General features: G+C 37.4%; 1 pseudogene across 1 annotated transcript; it reads left to right on the top strand.

The window, feature by feature from the left end:
- Positions 1-280: 280 nt before the first annotated feature.
- On the top strand, positions 281-1,366 carry LOC145061795 (2S seed storage protein pseudogene; annotated as a pseudogene). The gene has a single exon (XR_013687312.1). The product of XR_013687312.1 is annotated as a 2S seed storage protein pseudogene (transcript).
- Positions 1,367-14,831: the final 13,465 nt, after the last annotated feature.

The following is a 14,831-nucleotide window of genomic DNA, read 5'->3' as shown; positions in this document are numbered from 1 at the left end:
AAACGAACTCATTAGCTTTGATTAGACTACTTCTCATAGTACCAATAAGATAGAACGTGGCTAACTAAAAATTAATTATATACTATATATGAAATAAATTATATATTACTCAAATCCATCTGGAGCCATTACACTACCACAAGCGTTCGAACAACAGAATAGACACCTAAAGCTCCCAAAAAAGCACTTCCACTTGTTACATTTGAGATGTAAAAACTCGTACGTGTTGCTCGACAGCTATTCAACTTCGCCACCTATTACAACCAGCTCTCCACGTGTGCAGCCACATGTACCATAAATACCCACCACCACAACCATCGATTCACAACCATCCCACAATGGCAAAGCTCATAGCACTAGCACTTGCTTTCACAGCCCTTGTAGCCTTTGCTTCCGCCCACAGCACCATCATCACCACCACCATCGAGGAGGAAAGCACATTCTCGAAGCAGCAGTGCAGCCGACAGCTCCAGGGTCAAAGATTGAATCAGTGCCAGAGGTATCTCGCGCAGGGCCAGAGTTTGTATGAAGAAGACGACCGGAGTCAGAAACAGGGCGGCCTCCAGTTGTGCTGCCAAGAGCTCCAATTCGTCGACGAGCAGTGCCAGTGTGAGGCTGTGAAGGAAGCATTCCGGGAAGCCCAGAAGATGCAACAACAACAACAGGGACAACAAGGCGGAAGCTTCGGTTCCAAGCAGATCAGACAAATGATGCAGAAGGCTCAGAACCTTCCTAACCAATGCAAACTCCAAACTAGACAATGCCAAGTCGGAAAAATCTCAATCACCACCTTCACCACTATCACCGAGGACACCACCTACAGCCGCCGTGGCTCGCAACAGCAGTGTGAGCACATCCGAAGCCGACAATTCAACCAGTGCCAAAACTTCATCCAACGACAAATGGGTTCCTATGCAACCCTTCTGATGAGCGTCAGCAGGCAAGGTCAACAGCCACAAGGTCTCGAACAATGCTGCAATGAGCTTCAGAACGTGGAGGAAGAATGCCAGTGCGAGGCCATGCAGGAGGTGTACAGGCAAGCCCAGAGGCAGCAGCAACAAGGGAGCCAACAACGTAGCCGACGTGGTGGACAGCCTCAGACCCAAGACTTGCAGCAGATTGTTCAAAGTCTGCCCAACCAATGCAAACTAGAAGTGCAGCAATGCCGAATCCCATCTACCATGTTCTAAGGTGGAGATTAATTAATGATCCAGGAATAAATGTCATTCGCATCTCTAATCAGGTTTTACGGTTTTGAATTTTGAGATGGGAGTAGTTGCAAAAATAAGTAGGCTCATGGAGAGATGAGTATCTATAAATCTCATGTAATCGCTCTTTCATCTTTTTTATGAATAAATAAAATGATGGCTGCGTCTTTTATTCCATGAAGATAGAGAAACATTTATAACCAACTTAATTACTCGTTTCGTCTAAAAATTATTGTTCATAGATAAAAAAAACACACAGATTAACAAAATATTAATCACACTAACTTCATACTAACTTTATACAATAAAATGACAATTTTGTCCTTATTTGCATTTAATGTCCCATTAAATATTTAGTGAGTTAAGTAATAATGAAGGATATTTTCTTAAAATATTATTTATAAAATATTATTTATAAGAAGAAAATGGATCTGACTTTGGCGTTTACCACCTTAATTTGGATATAGTCTTTTGGGCAATCTCAGTTGTGGCTGAGAACAACTTATATTTGGCCATGTTGGACTCATAGGTAGAGGTCTTTAGCATGCCATGAAATTCCATTGTAGGCCTCTGTAGATTATTCATATTAAATTTCAGAATGAACTCACAATTTACTGATTGTATTAACTCGGCAACGAGTTTAGAATTATATTTGTAGCTAACTCCTGATCACTGACCGTATTATCTCGGCAACAAGTTCATAATTATATTTGTAACTAACTCCTGCATTATCAGAAAACATAATCGCACAGCTAATCAATATATACAACTACTAGAAAAACAGCATTTTACGACGTGCAATGCGTGTCGTAAAACGTTTAGACGACGCGCAAATGTGTGTCAAGGAAGGCCCTGTCATAACGAGGGACGACACACTTTTGCGCTTCGTCTATTTACAACGCGCATTTACAACGTGCCCTTACGACACACAATGCGTGTCAAGGAAGGCTCTATCATAAAAACGATGACACGCATTTGCGTGTCGTAATTTACGACGTGCGTTTACGACTTGCATTGCGTATCGTTAAAGCCCCTGTCATAAAGAAAGATGACACACATTTTTGCGTGTCATAATTTTAAATGTTTTAAAAATATATATATATTTGATAGATTTACTAATTTTAAAATTAAATAATACATTTAAAGTCTCATAATGCAAAATAAAATACTTATATAACAAAACAATCCATTTCATAAAATAGATGTACTAATATTGAGAACTAATCCCATTTAATTGTTAGTTTATTAACATCAATCAAACTCGAAAAACAAATCTTCCTAATCAAAATAAGAACAAACATATAAAACACAAACTATTTCGAAATTGCCAGAAATGTTTTTGGATTTGTGAGATCATTAATCGTCTCCTCTTTTGTAGGGCATGTTGTTTATGCTCCTTGTAGGCCTAATAAATCCTGACAAATGAAATGGATTATTTGAGGATTTAAAACTGATGAAATGATTGAATACATACATACCTTTAGTGGGAAAATTGCCCACATAGACAAAAACCAACTTCAACTTCAATGTAAATGCTTCTGGTCTACAAATTTCAACAACTCTGCTCATGTTGAAGAGTTCCAAATAATTTTCACACAATACAACACCATCAATAAAAAGATATATTGAAATAAAATCAAAGAAGTAAAATGGAGATATAAAGCATACCATAACAACAAATCTATATGTAGTAGGCTCAAGTACAATATGAGCTCCTGTTAGAAAGATGGTCAAAACTTAGTCATATGAGAGAGATAAAGGGTAGGTGGGTTACCTGGATAGCTACTTCTAAGCAAATGCTTGATGAAGCTTGTTTTCCCTGTTGAGTATTGACCCAAAAGCATCACCATTGGTTTGGCATCAAAATCGTTGTTTGTCTACAAAAACATATTAACATGGTAAGTTCCTAAAAAAACTATATAACATGGGTATTCAAAAAAAGGACAACATACAAATTAGGAGTTGTTATAAAGTAAAATTGCAAATATATATTTCAGGATAGGGGAATTATAATTCTTGATTTGTTAGATCAACTGGAATAGTTAATGATGCTATATTTTCTGTTTCATTGTGATAAAGATGAATATTTTCATGAGCAGCTGTGGTTTAGGAAATTTTGAGGGACAGAGAGAACAACAGTAATAGAAACAGACACCATTAATAATGACAATGATATTGCTAATAACATGGAACAGGGAAAGAGAAAGTACCCTAAAAGTTGCTTCCCCTGTATATGGTAATTTGTATTTTCTTTAAAGATATGGTTTTTAGAAGGCTAAAACAAAAGGACTTCAACAGCTCTTTCAACATTCTCTTTAAAATTGATTGTAGTATGCATTTACTGGATGTTGTGGTAGTTATAGTAACCTTTATATGCTTAAGGTGATATATAGAAACTCTGGGACTCATAGAAAGGCAAAAACCAATAGTAGATAACTTATGATGAAATAAAAACATGTACCAACAAAGGGAATTTGTAAGGATAATGTACCTTGTTGTAATCCAGGAGGGAGGCGATATAAACCCTAATGATCGACAACATTATATGAGAGTGAAAGAGAATATAAAAACATAATCTTGAATCCATACAGATTTAGGGCTCGATTGTGAGAACAGACCAATTTTTTTCCATCTTCATCAAATCACAGGAACCCTGGTGTGTTTATCGCTTGGCCTTGTAGTGGGGGTTCGATGATTCATGTTTACCTGATCCTTATGATTGCACTGTCATTTGTATGACCCAATCAATCTAAGACGGAGACAGAAAAATCGACGATAGAAAAAGGAGTATGGTTTGAGAATGAGAGAAAGAATGTTGTGTAGGTGATGAGGGAAGCATGTGGTTGAAGGTGGAAGGTATTCAACGGTGAATGAGATAAGGGAAGGGTGATATAAATTGTAAAGAAGATGAACATATGTATAGCATCACCGGGCGAAAGAAATAGTGATATAGTGGAGAGGTTGTTGGGGGATAAGGAATGAGCACCTGGTCAAGAGGCAGAAATCGAAGGAATATTGGTTTAACTTTGACTCGTTCATTTGTTGGCCCTTAAGTTTGTGATGCATAAATTGCTTGTAAATATTGCAGTAATTTTTGTACCTCTTAAAATTCAACATTTAGGGGTAAATGCTTATTAAGGTGTGTGTGTGTGTGTATATATATATTAATCAAATGACCAATTGTACAATTAATTTATCCTTACTAGTTCTCTCATTTTTTTTTAATTTTCTTCATTAGGAGTATTATACTTGTTTTTTTGAATGTTGTCTTACTAGGTGTGAGACCCGTGTATTACACGTGTTGATTTAAAAAAAATTAAACATTAAATTAAAGTGTAAATACAAAATATTTTTTAATGTACAACTTTAAAATAAAAAATGAATAAACTATTTATTGCAATTTAATATCATATATATGATATTTAACACTTTACATATATAAGTATATGACTTTATTTTAAAAATTGAAACAAACCAAAAATTGACAAGTGGATGATATTCATTTCAAAAACACCACAAAATAACAAGTGTCAAAACTCATGAGAGATTGACATATACTAAAAAAAAACTTCATTATTAAGGAGGATTATGTCATCGAATTGCGTTACCAAACTTTAGCTCTAATAAGTAGGTCAAAGGAAGGTCTAGTTGTGACAACCCGAAGTTTTCTCCATCGCCGTAACCCGTTTCCGTCCATAAAATTCATCTTTTTCGAATTGTTTCCGTTTAAGTTTTTAAATTAAGTCATTATTTTTGAGACTTCCATTATGACTTAATTAGTATCCAAAAACATTAGAAACCCAAGAAAACATTCCAGGTTATTATTAGAAATTTTTTAGTTTCGACCATGTTGGGTTACGATAACTTAATCGGGTGCGACCAAAAGCCCCGTTTAACGTCGGTATCGGATAGAATTCCACCGAGCCCCAAACCCGAACCCTATTTAAATTTGAGTGGGCTTCATTTGAACTTTTCCACTCTCTCTCTCTACTCTCTCACTAGAAACTCAATCTTGGATCCAAAATCACCCATTTCAAGCCCCAAATAGGTATGTAATCCTTCCTTACTCATAGATTAACAAGTTTAGCTTACAAATTCATGGTTTAATCATGAAATAGGACCAAAGACATGATTTTACGGCCCTGGAACACCCTTGGACCGCAAACTCATACAAAAGGGGTTTTTGAGCCTTAAAACCCTTCCAAAACACATTTGGAGCTTAGATACGACTTAGGGGCTTACCATACTGGACTTAGAACACCTAAACCTTAACATTTGAGGAGTAAACATGAGTTTACTGCCCAAGAACATGCTTGGGCCGTAAACACTAATTCTTAGGCCGTAAACACCTTCTAAGGTGTTAACATGCCCCTTAAACACCTCCTAAGACTTGGAATAAAGTCTAGAAGCAACCACAAATGAGTTAGGAACCTTAAACTTGATAGAAACCACCCCCTAAGGAGTTCACAGCCGTAAACCCAAGGATGGATTCCTGGGCCGTAAACTCCATTAAATGGATCAAATGGTGCCTTAACTTCATCCTATGGCTTGTATATTGTGCTAGGAACACTTGTGATTGACCTAGGACCACCAAAACACACTTTGAATAGGAACATAAGAGTTTACGGCCGTAAACTCCTAGTTTATTGTCGTAAACTCCTCAAATGGTCCTTAGGATGTCCAAATTACCTTCCAATGCCTTAAAACCAAGCCTAGCATTACACCACAAGAGTTTTTAGACCATTAGGCACCCAAGAACACCTCACCATGAGTTTACGGCCGTAAAATCATGGGGAGTTGGTCATTTTGGCCGTAAACTCCATATCCAAGCCATACACATCCATAGATGCCACCCGGGTCACTCCAAACACTTGAAATGAAGTGTTTTAGCGACTAAAAGTGTATATCCTCAACTAATTAGTAGTACAAAGCCTAATTAGATACAATTGTGTATCTTTTCATATTACATAGGAACCTCGCACGCGTTCAAGCCCCGAACTGACATTTAGCATCCAAACCGACACATTCCGCGACCGGTGAGTTCATACCCCTACATTTTTCCATGTTTTCAATGTTTTTAGGGGGAATACGAGCAAAGGTACAAGGAAATCTTGTACTCAAACTTATGATTTCATTTGATCTATTTCATATTTCGTATGCTTTTAACATGGAAAACTGTATTAACCAATCGTTCAACTTGCAGAGAAAACCGTCATGTTATTTGTGAAACTTGTTTTAAAATGTTATATTTTATATTTCACAAATGTATTTCCACATCATTACTGTTAAAAGTATGAACCTTAGAACTTTAAGACGTCCTTGATAACACTCCCCATAGATATGAGAGTGAAGGACTAATAACATTAAACTTAGAACTTTACCACTCCCCCTAGTTACGAGAGTGGTGGAATAGTAACATTAAACTTATAACTTTAGACAAGTCCTTGATAACACTCCCCCTAGTTACGAGAGTGAAGGACTAAATAAATAGAATTTCCTGTTTTATTATCTTTTAATTCATTAATCTTAAGATTGGAGACACCTCCTTGTAACACTCCCCCTAGTTACGAGAGTGTAGGACAACCCCCGTAACCAGAATCCCTTGAAGGGAGAACGAGACTTCAGTGTATAGATCTATACGGGATTGACAACCCCGCACCTGGCTGCTAGCTACAGTGTAACGCCCGTAGATCAGGGCTAGTCAATTTAGAGACGATAGGCATCAAAAATGAATTTTTGATGAAAGATTATTTAGAATGAATAATCTTAACTAAGTTGTAGTATATGTTACAAGGATTCCGTACATATAAAGAACGCCGAAATCCGAGTTATAAGGAAGAAGTTATGACCTGTCGAAGTTTCGCGACAGAACCGGCACGACACAGCGCGGCGTAAAAAGTGAATTTACGTTAGAGTGATATTTAGCCTTAGCAATCTAAATGAAAGTCTTATAATACGTTAAACCATGAGCGTGCATAAAAAGAACGCCCAAATCTGACTTCGTATAAGGAAGTTATGATTTTTATAAGTTTCGACTTAGCGGTATGCAGCCCGAAATACTCGATTTGAGATCGAGCGGTTTTTAGCCGAAACAATCTAAACGAGAATCGAAGATCTCGTTGTTGGTATCGAAGCGATGAAAAGTTAGGCGAGAACGGACGTCAAACGAAGAAATTATGAATTTATAACGAAGTTTTCCTATCCGGGCCTACTAAAAATAAATAATAAAAATAAAGTCAAAATTAGCCGACGAAGTCTAAACGAAAGCTGTAGAGCGTAGTCTTACCTACGTGTGGATATAAAGAACGTCAAAAACGGAGTTTGTATGAAGAAGATATGAATTTACAAAGTTTATTAAATAATTAATATTTAAATTTAATTATAAAACCCGGTATTATCCGAAGGGGGAGTCACCGGGCATATCCGAAGTACACCCAGCGTACTGCTGTACGCCCCTACAGCGAAGCATGACGACCTTCGCACTCGAGTTCTTCGGATGACGAACGCAATGACGATTTCGGACCAGTACGCCCCGCGTACTCCAAGACTCCAGCCTCTTATAAATAGGATGCGAGGGTTCCGGGCTTATTTGCTCATTTCTCCTCGTTTTTGTGCCGAAGCTCTGCGTGTAAACCCCCGAAGCCATCCCGACACCCCGGATCTCATATCCAAGTTAAGAAGGAAGTTTTACGTTCCCGAGATCCCGTGAAGTGCGATTCCCGAGCCGAAGCTCTGCCCGCGAGAAGTCCGGTTTTTGTGGAGATCTTCCAGATCTACCGAAGAATACTACTTCTGCAAGTCGTAGTGCTGTCCGATCATCTTCTGATCAAGTGAGTGTATACTACCTTTCATAAACACGATAATAATACAAGTGTGGTTCGAGTGTATTAAGTATATTGCTGTTTATATGTGTGAGTGTGTGGTTACTTTCTTCTAACACATAAATATGAAGTATTTGTTATAAAATACGTGCTATGTGTTTATATATTGTTGTTTATTTGAGATGAGTATGGAATGACTGTTTTATATAGTTTTTAAATGAGTTAAACTGTATATGTATTTTATATCTACAAATATGTTGGGTAGAACATGGGTAGATGAGATAGTTGGTATGTGATAAAATGATGAGGTATGAAAGATGATTAAGAATGATATTGGTAGATGCACCAATTAAAGAATGTCATAAAACTAGCAGATGCGCTTGAGAATAATATCGGTAGATGCACCAAGTAGTGAATGTCGTGATCTTGGCAGATGCGCCAAATAGAGATTGTCATAACAATAGTAGATGCGCTTATAGGGTAATCTTGGCAGATGCGCTTATAAGATAATGTCGGCAGATGCGCCTAAAAGAGAATGTCATAAACCTGGCAGTCGCGCCTCATAGTGTATGACGTAATCCTGGCAGAGGCGCTTAGAGGATAATGTTGGCAGATGCGCCTTATGTAGCAATGGAAGTTTGTGTAAATTCCTTAGGTCAACCCTTAGGAATGAATGAATGACGAGTAGTTGAATTCCTAGGGTAAAATCCTAAGAAAGATAATAGGGATGAGTAATTGAGTTGATTGTTTGATGGTTGAATATAATAATTATATTATTGTGGGTTGAAAACCCTATACGCTCACCAGTCTCCCAAGCCTGACCCACTCAGTTTTCTTTGCATTACAGGTAATGGCACAAGAGTATAAGTTGATGGACTTGACGAGAGATTTTGGATTATAGGCCAGTAGTTATGAATAACTGTTGTAAGGTCTATTTTATATTTTATGCTTTTGGTCTGTATCGGAACATGACATCCCGAGGTCTTATTATTTAATGAAAATACATTCTCTTTGAGAAACGTTTTGATAAATGGTTATCATATTTTATTTTGGGAACAGATTCCGCAAACGTTTTCTTTAAACGATCACTCTGATTTATAAAACAAAGCATAAACAAATCGGTCTTTTCTGGCCGTGAAAATGGGGATGTCGCAGTTGGTATCAGAGCATTAGTTTAAGCGAACTAGGAATTTGTAGGAAATTTCTAGACTTAAACTTAGAATGCTAAGTAATGATTGTGAGGAGTGTGTCTAAAATATGTTAGGTAGTACACTTAAATTGACACAAGCACTAGTTTATTTTAGGAATGATGCCTAAAATGCTTTTATGTGCTAATTGTTTTGTGTGATAGCTAAATTCATGCTATTATCTGTTCGGGTCTATGGTCTGTTGCCGACCGGATCTGGAAACCTTATGTGTTTAGGATTCTAAGCGTACGACTACGATATTAGAACTAGCATGTAAACGTTTCGGAGGGATAAGGAGATTTATACGTTTATTGTAAATGAAGCTTTCTTATCTTAAATTCTCGTTGGTACACCGAATGTCTGCTTGGATGTACAAAAGGTCATGGTGAAGACTTGTAGAGAATTGAGTAAATGGACGAAATAAAGAAGGCTTATGATAGTGAATGACACCTATCGGAAGATATCGTAAGAGTGGTATCTTTCCTTTAGAGTATGTATTATGAAATAAAAGTACGTTTAGAGGAGCACGGTACGTCTAAAGTACACCTTCGATTGGCAGGATGATGGAACGATTGGTGAAATTCTTGAAGTTGTCTCATCGTCTGATATTTTCATCACCAATCGAGTTGAAGTAGAGTTGATGATTGAAGATTGAGCAATGAAGAAGTCCTAGTAGAGTCTAGGGAAATTGTTTATGATTACTTGGACACATTCGTATGTGTTAAATTGTTTTGTGATTTTCTTGTATGGTGACTTGGTCGACTACGGGACAATACTTGGGACGAGTATGAGTAAGTGTGAAAGGTAGTAGATGCATATACTACCGGAAGCACAGGACTCGCACTTGGATCAGGGAAAGTCACAAGGTTACCAAGAAGCTAGTGATTGATTCCATTTTATTCTGGTATGTCATTACCATTGTTTCGGTAATGACTAGTAAGATGGTTCTTGTTCCGACCCTAGTGGTCATATTTAAATTTGAGTTCGACTACGAGGAGTATGTTACGTGGTCTATAAGACCAAGTTAGATGTAACATCTGACTTAAGTCAGAAGGTTGAAGTTAATGCGATTGATAGTGTCGCGCTCGTTGTTAAAAGAAGTTTGTAAGTAGAAATGCTACATGCTGAAATGTGATTATATCACATTAGAATATGAAGGAAGGTATATTCCATTTTGGAATTTAACTCTAATAGACCTGAGTCTAAGCATTGCATCATTCAATGAGAGGTCAGTAGAGCACGACCCATCGGTTTGTTACAATAGATAAAGGAAATTATTTATCCTGAGAAGAAGAATGAGTCCATAATAAACGACTTATTTGGTAACTCGAGGGTTACGATTGAAAGTACAACATAGTACGATAAGCAGATGCAAGATTGGGCATCCTCTGCGGTCAAGAAAGCCATAGAGTTAAATACTCTTTCGAGGAAACATAGAATTTACGGTTATTACCTAGGATGAAGAGATAGTGCATGGAATCATTGTACAAGTTCTATTTTCGTTGATGATTTCGGGACGTAATCATCCTAAGGGGGAGATAATTGTAACGCCCGTACATCAGGGCTAGTCAATTTAGAGACGATAGGCGTCAAAAATGATTTTTTTATGAAAGATTATTTAGAATGAATAATCTTAACTAAGTTGTAGTATATGTTACAAGGATTCCGTACATATAAAGAACGCCGAAATCCGAGTTATAACGAAGAAGTTATGACCTGTCGAAGTTTCGCGACAGAATCGGCGCGACACAGCGCGACGTAAAAAGTGAATTTACGTTAGAGTGATATTTAGTCTTAGCAATCTAAATGAAAGTCGTATAATACTTTAAACCATGAGCGTGCATAAAAAGAACGCCCAAATCTGACTTCGTATGAGGAAGTTATGATTTTTCTAAGTTTCGACTTAGCGGTATGCAGCCCGATACTCGATTTGAGATCGAGCGGTTTTTAGCCGAAACAATATAAACGAGAATCGAAGATCTCGTTGTTGGTATCGAAGCAATGAAAAGTTAGGCGAGAACGGACGTCAAACGAAGAAGTTATGAATTTATAACGAAGTTTTCCTGTCCGGGCCTACTAAAAATAAATAATAAAAATAAAGTCAAAATTAGCCGACGAAGTCTAAACGAAAGTTGTAGAGCGTAGTCTCACCTACGCGTGGATATAAAGAATGTCAAAAATGGAGTTCGTATGTAGAAGATATGAATTTCCGAAGTTTATTAAATAATTAATATTTAAATTTAATTATAAAACCCGGTATTATCCGAAGCGGGGGTCACCGGGCATATCCGAAGTACGCCCCGCGTACAGCGAAGCATGACGACCTTCGCACTCGAGTTCTTCGGATGACGAACGCAATGACGATTTCGGACCAGTACGCCCCGCGTATAAATAAGATGTGAGGGTTTCGGGCTTATTTGCTCATTTCTCCTCGTTTTTGTGCCGAAGCTCTGCGTGTAAACCCCCGAAGCCATCCCGACACCCCGGATCTCATATCCATGTTAAGAATGAAGTTTTACGTTCCCGAGATCCCGTGAAGTGCGATTCCCGAGCCGAAGCTCTGCCCGCGAGAAGTCCGGTTTTTGTGGAGATCTTCCAGATCTACCGAAGAATACTACTTCTGCAAGTCGTAGTGCTGTCCGATCATCTTCTGATCAAGTGAGTGTATACTACCTTTCATAAACACGATAATAATACAAGTGTGGTTCGAGTGTATTAAGTATATTGCTGTTTATATGTGTGAGTGTGTGGTTACTTTCTTCTAACACATAAATATGAAGTATTTGTTATAAAATACGTGCTATGTGTTTATATATTGTTGTTTATTTGAGATGAGTATGGAATGACTGTTTTATATAGTTTTTAAATGAGTTAAACTGTATATGTATTTTATATCTACAAATATGTTGGGTAGAACATGGGTAGATGAGATAGTTGGTATGTGATAAAATGATGAGGTATGAAAGATGATTAAGAATGATATTGGTAGATGCACCAATTAAAGAATGTCATAAAACTAGCAGATGCGCTTGAGAATAATATCGGTAGATGCACCAAGTAGTGAATGTCGTGATCTTGGCAGATGCGCCAAATAGAGATTGTCATAACAATAGTAGATGCGCTTATAGGGTAATCTTGGCAGATGCGCTTATAAGATAATGTCGGCAGATGCGCCTAAAAGAGAATGTCATAAACCTGGCAGTCGCGCCTCATAGTGTATGACGTAATCCTGACAGAGGCGCTTAGAGGATAATGTTGGCAGATGCGCCTTATGTAGCAATGGAAGTTTGTGTAAATTCCTTAGGTCAACCCTTAGGAATGAATGAATGACGAGTAGTTGAATTCCTAGGGTAAAATCCTAAGAAAGATAATAGGGATGAGTAATTGAGTTGATTGTTTGATGGTTGAATATAATAATTATATTATTGTGGGTTGAAAACCCTATACGCTCACCAGTCTCCCAAGCCTGACCCACTCAGTTTTCTTTGCATTACAGGTAATGGCACAAGAGTATAAGTTGGTGGACTTGACGAGAGATTTTGGATTATAGGCCAGTAGTTATGAATAACTGTTGTAAGGTCTATTTTATATTTTATGCTTTTGGTCTGTATCGGAACATGACATCCCGAGGTTTTATTATTTAATGAAAATATATTCTCTTTGAGAAACGTTTTGATAAATGGTTATCATGTTTTATTTTGGGAACAGATTCCGCAAACGTTTTCTTTAAACGATCACTCTGATTTATAAAACAAAGCATAAACAAATCGGTCTTTTCTGGCCGTGAAAATGGGGATGTCGCAGTTGGTATCAGAGCATTAGTTTAAGCGAACTAGGAATTTGTAGGAAATTTCTAGACTTAAACTTAGAATGCTAAGTAATGATTGTGAGGAGTGTGTCTAAAATATGTTAGGTAGTACACTTAAATTGACACAAGCACTAGTTTATTTTAGGAATGATGCCTAAAATGCTTTTATGTGCTAATTGTTTTGTGTGATAGCTAAATTCATGCTATTATCTGTTCGGGTCTATGGTCTGTTGCCGACCGGATCTGGAAACCTTATGTGTTTAGGATTCTAAGCGTACGACTACGATATTAGAACTAGCATGTAAACGTTTCGGAGGGATAAGGAGATTTATACGTTTATTGTAAATGAAGCTTTCTTATCTTAAATTCTCGTTGGTACACCGAATGTCTGCTTGGATGTACAAAAGGTCATGGTGAAGACTTGTAGAGAATTGAGTAAATGGACGAAATAAAGAAGGCTTATGATAGTGAATGACACCTATCGGAAGATATCGTAAGAGTGGTATCTTTCCTTTAGAGTATGTATTATGAAATAAAAGTACGTTTAGAGGAGCACGGTACGTCTAAAGTACACCTTCGATTGGCAGGATGATGGAACGATTGGTGAAATTCTTGAAGTTGTCTCATCGTCTGATATTTTCATCACCAATCGAGTTGAAGTAGAGTTGATGATTGAAGATTGAGCAATGAAGAAGTCCTAGTAGAGTCTAGGGAAATTGTTTATGATTACTTGGACACATTCGTATGTGTTAAATTGTTTTGTGATTTTCTTGTATGGTGACTTGGTCGACTACGGGACAATACTTGGGACGAGTATGAGTAAGTGTGAAAGGTAGTAGATGCATATACTACCGGAAGCACAGGACTCGCACTTGGATCAGGGAAAGTCACAAGGTTACCAAGAAGCTAGTGATTGATTCCATTTTATTCTGGTATGTCATTACCATTGTTTCGGTAATGACTAGTAAGATGGTTCTTGTTCCGACCCTAGTGGTCATATTTAAATTTGAGTTCGACTACGAGGAGTATGTTACGTGGTCTATAAGACCAAGTTAGATGTAACATCTGACTTAAGTCAGAAGGTTGAAGTTAATGCGATTGATAGTGTCGCGCTCGTTGTTAAAAGAAGTTTGTAAGTAGAAATGCTACATGCTGAAATGTGATTATATCACATTAGAATATGAAGGAAGGTATATTCCATTTTGGAATTTAACTCTAATAGACCTGAGTCTAAGCATTGCATCATTCAATGAGAGGTCAGTAGAGCACGACCCATCGGTTTGTTACAATAGATAAAGGAAATTATTTATCCTGAGAAGAAGAATGAGTCCATAATAAACGACTTATTTGGTAACTCGAGGGTTACGATTGAAAGTACAACATAGTACGATAAGCAGATGCAAGATTGGGCATCCTCTGCGGTCAAGAAAGCCATAGAGTTAAATACTCTTTCGAGGAAACATAGAATTTACGGTTATTACCTAGGATGAAGAGATAGTGCATGGAATCATTGTACAAGTTCTATTTTCGTTGATGATTTCGGGACGTAATCATCCTAAGGGGGAGATAATTGTAACGCCCGTACATCAGGGCTAGTCAATTTAGAGACGATAGGCGTCAAAAATGAATTTTTTATGAAAGATTATTTAGAATGAATAATCTTAACTAAGTTGTAGTATATGTTACAAGGATTCCGTACATATAAAGAACGCCGAAATCCGAGTTATAACGAAGAAGTTATGACCTGTCGAAGTTTCGCGACAGAATCGGCGCGACACAGCGCGACGTAAAAAGTGAATTTACGTTA

The sequence above is a fragment of the Lactuca serriola genome, chromosome 7, assembly GCF_051521515.1.
Source record: "Lactuca serriola cultivar US96UC23 chromosome 7, Lser_US96UC23_V15, whole genome shotgun sequence".
NCBI lineage: Eukaryota > Viridiplantae > Streptophyta > Magnoliopsida > Asterales > Asteraceae > Lactuca > Lactuca serriola.
Note: the sequence above shows the minus strand (reverse complement) of the source record. Positions and strands in the feature narration are given on the sequence as shown.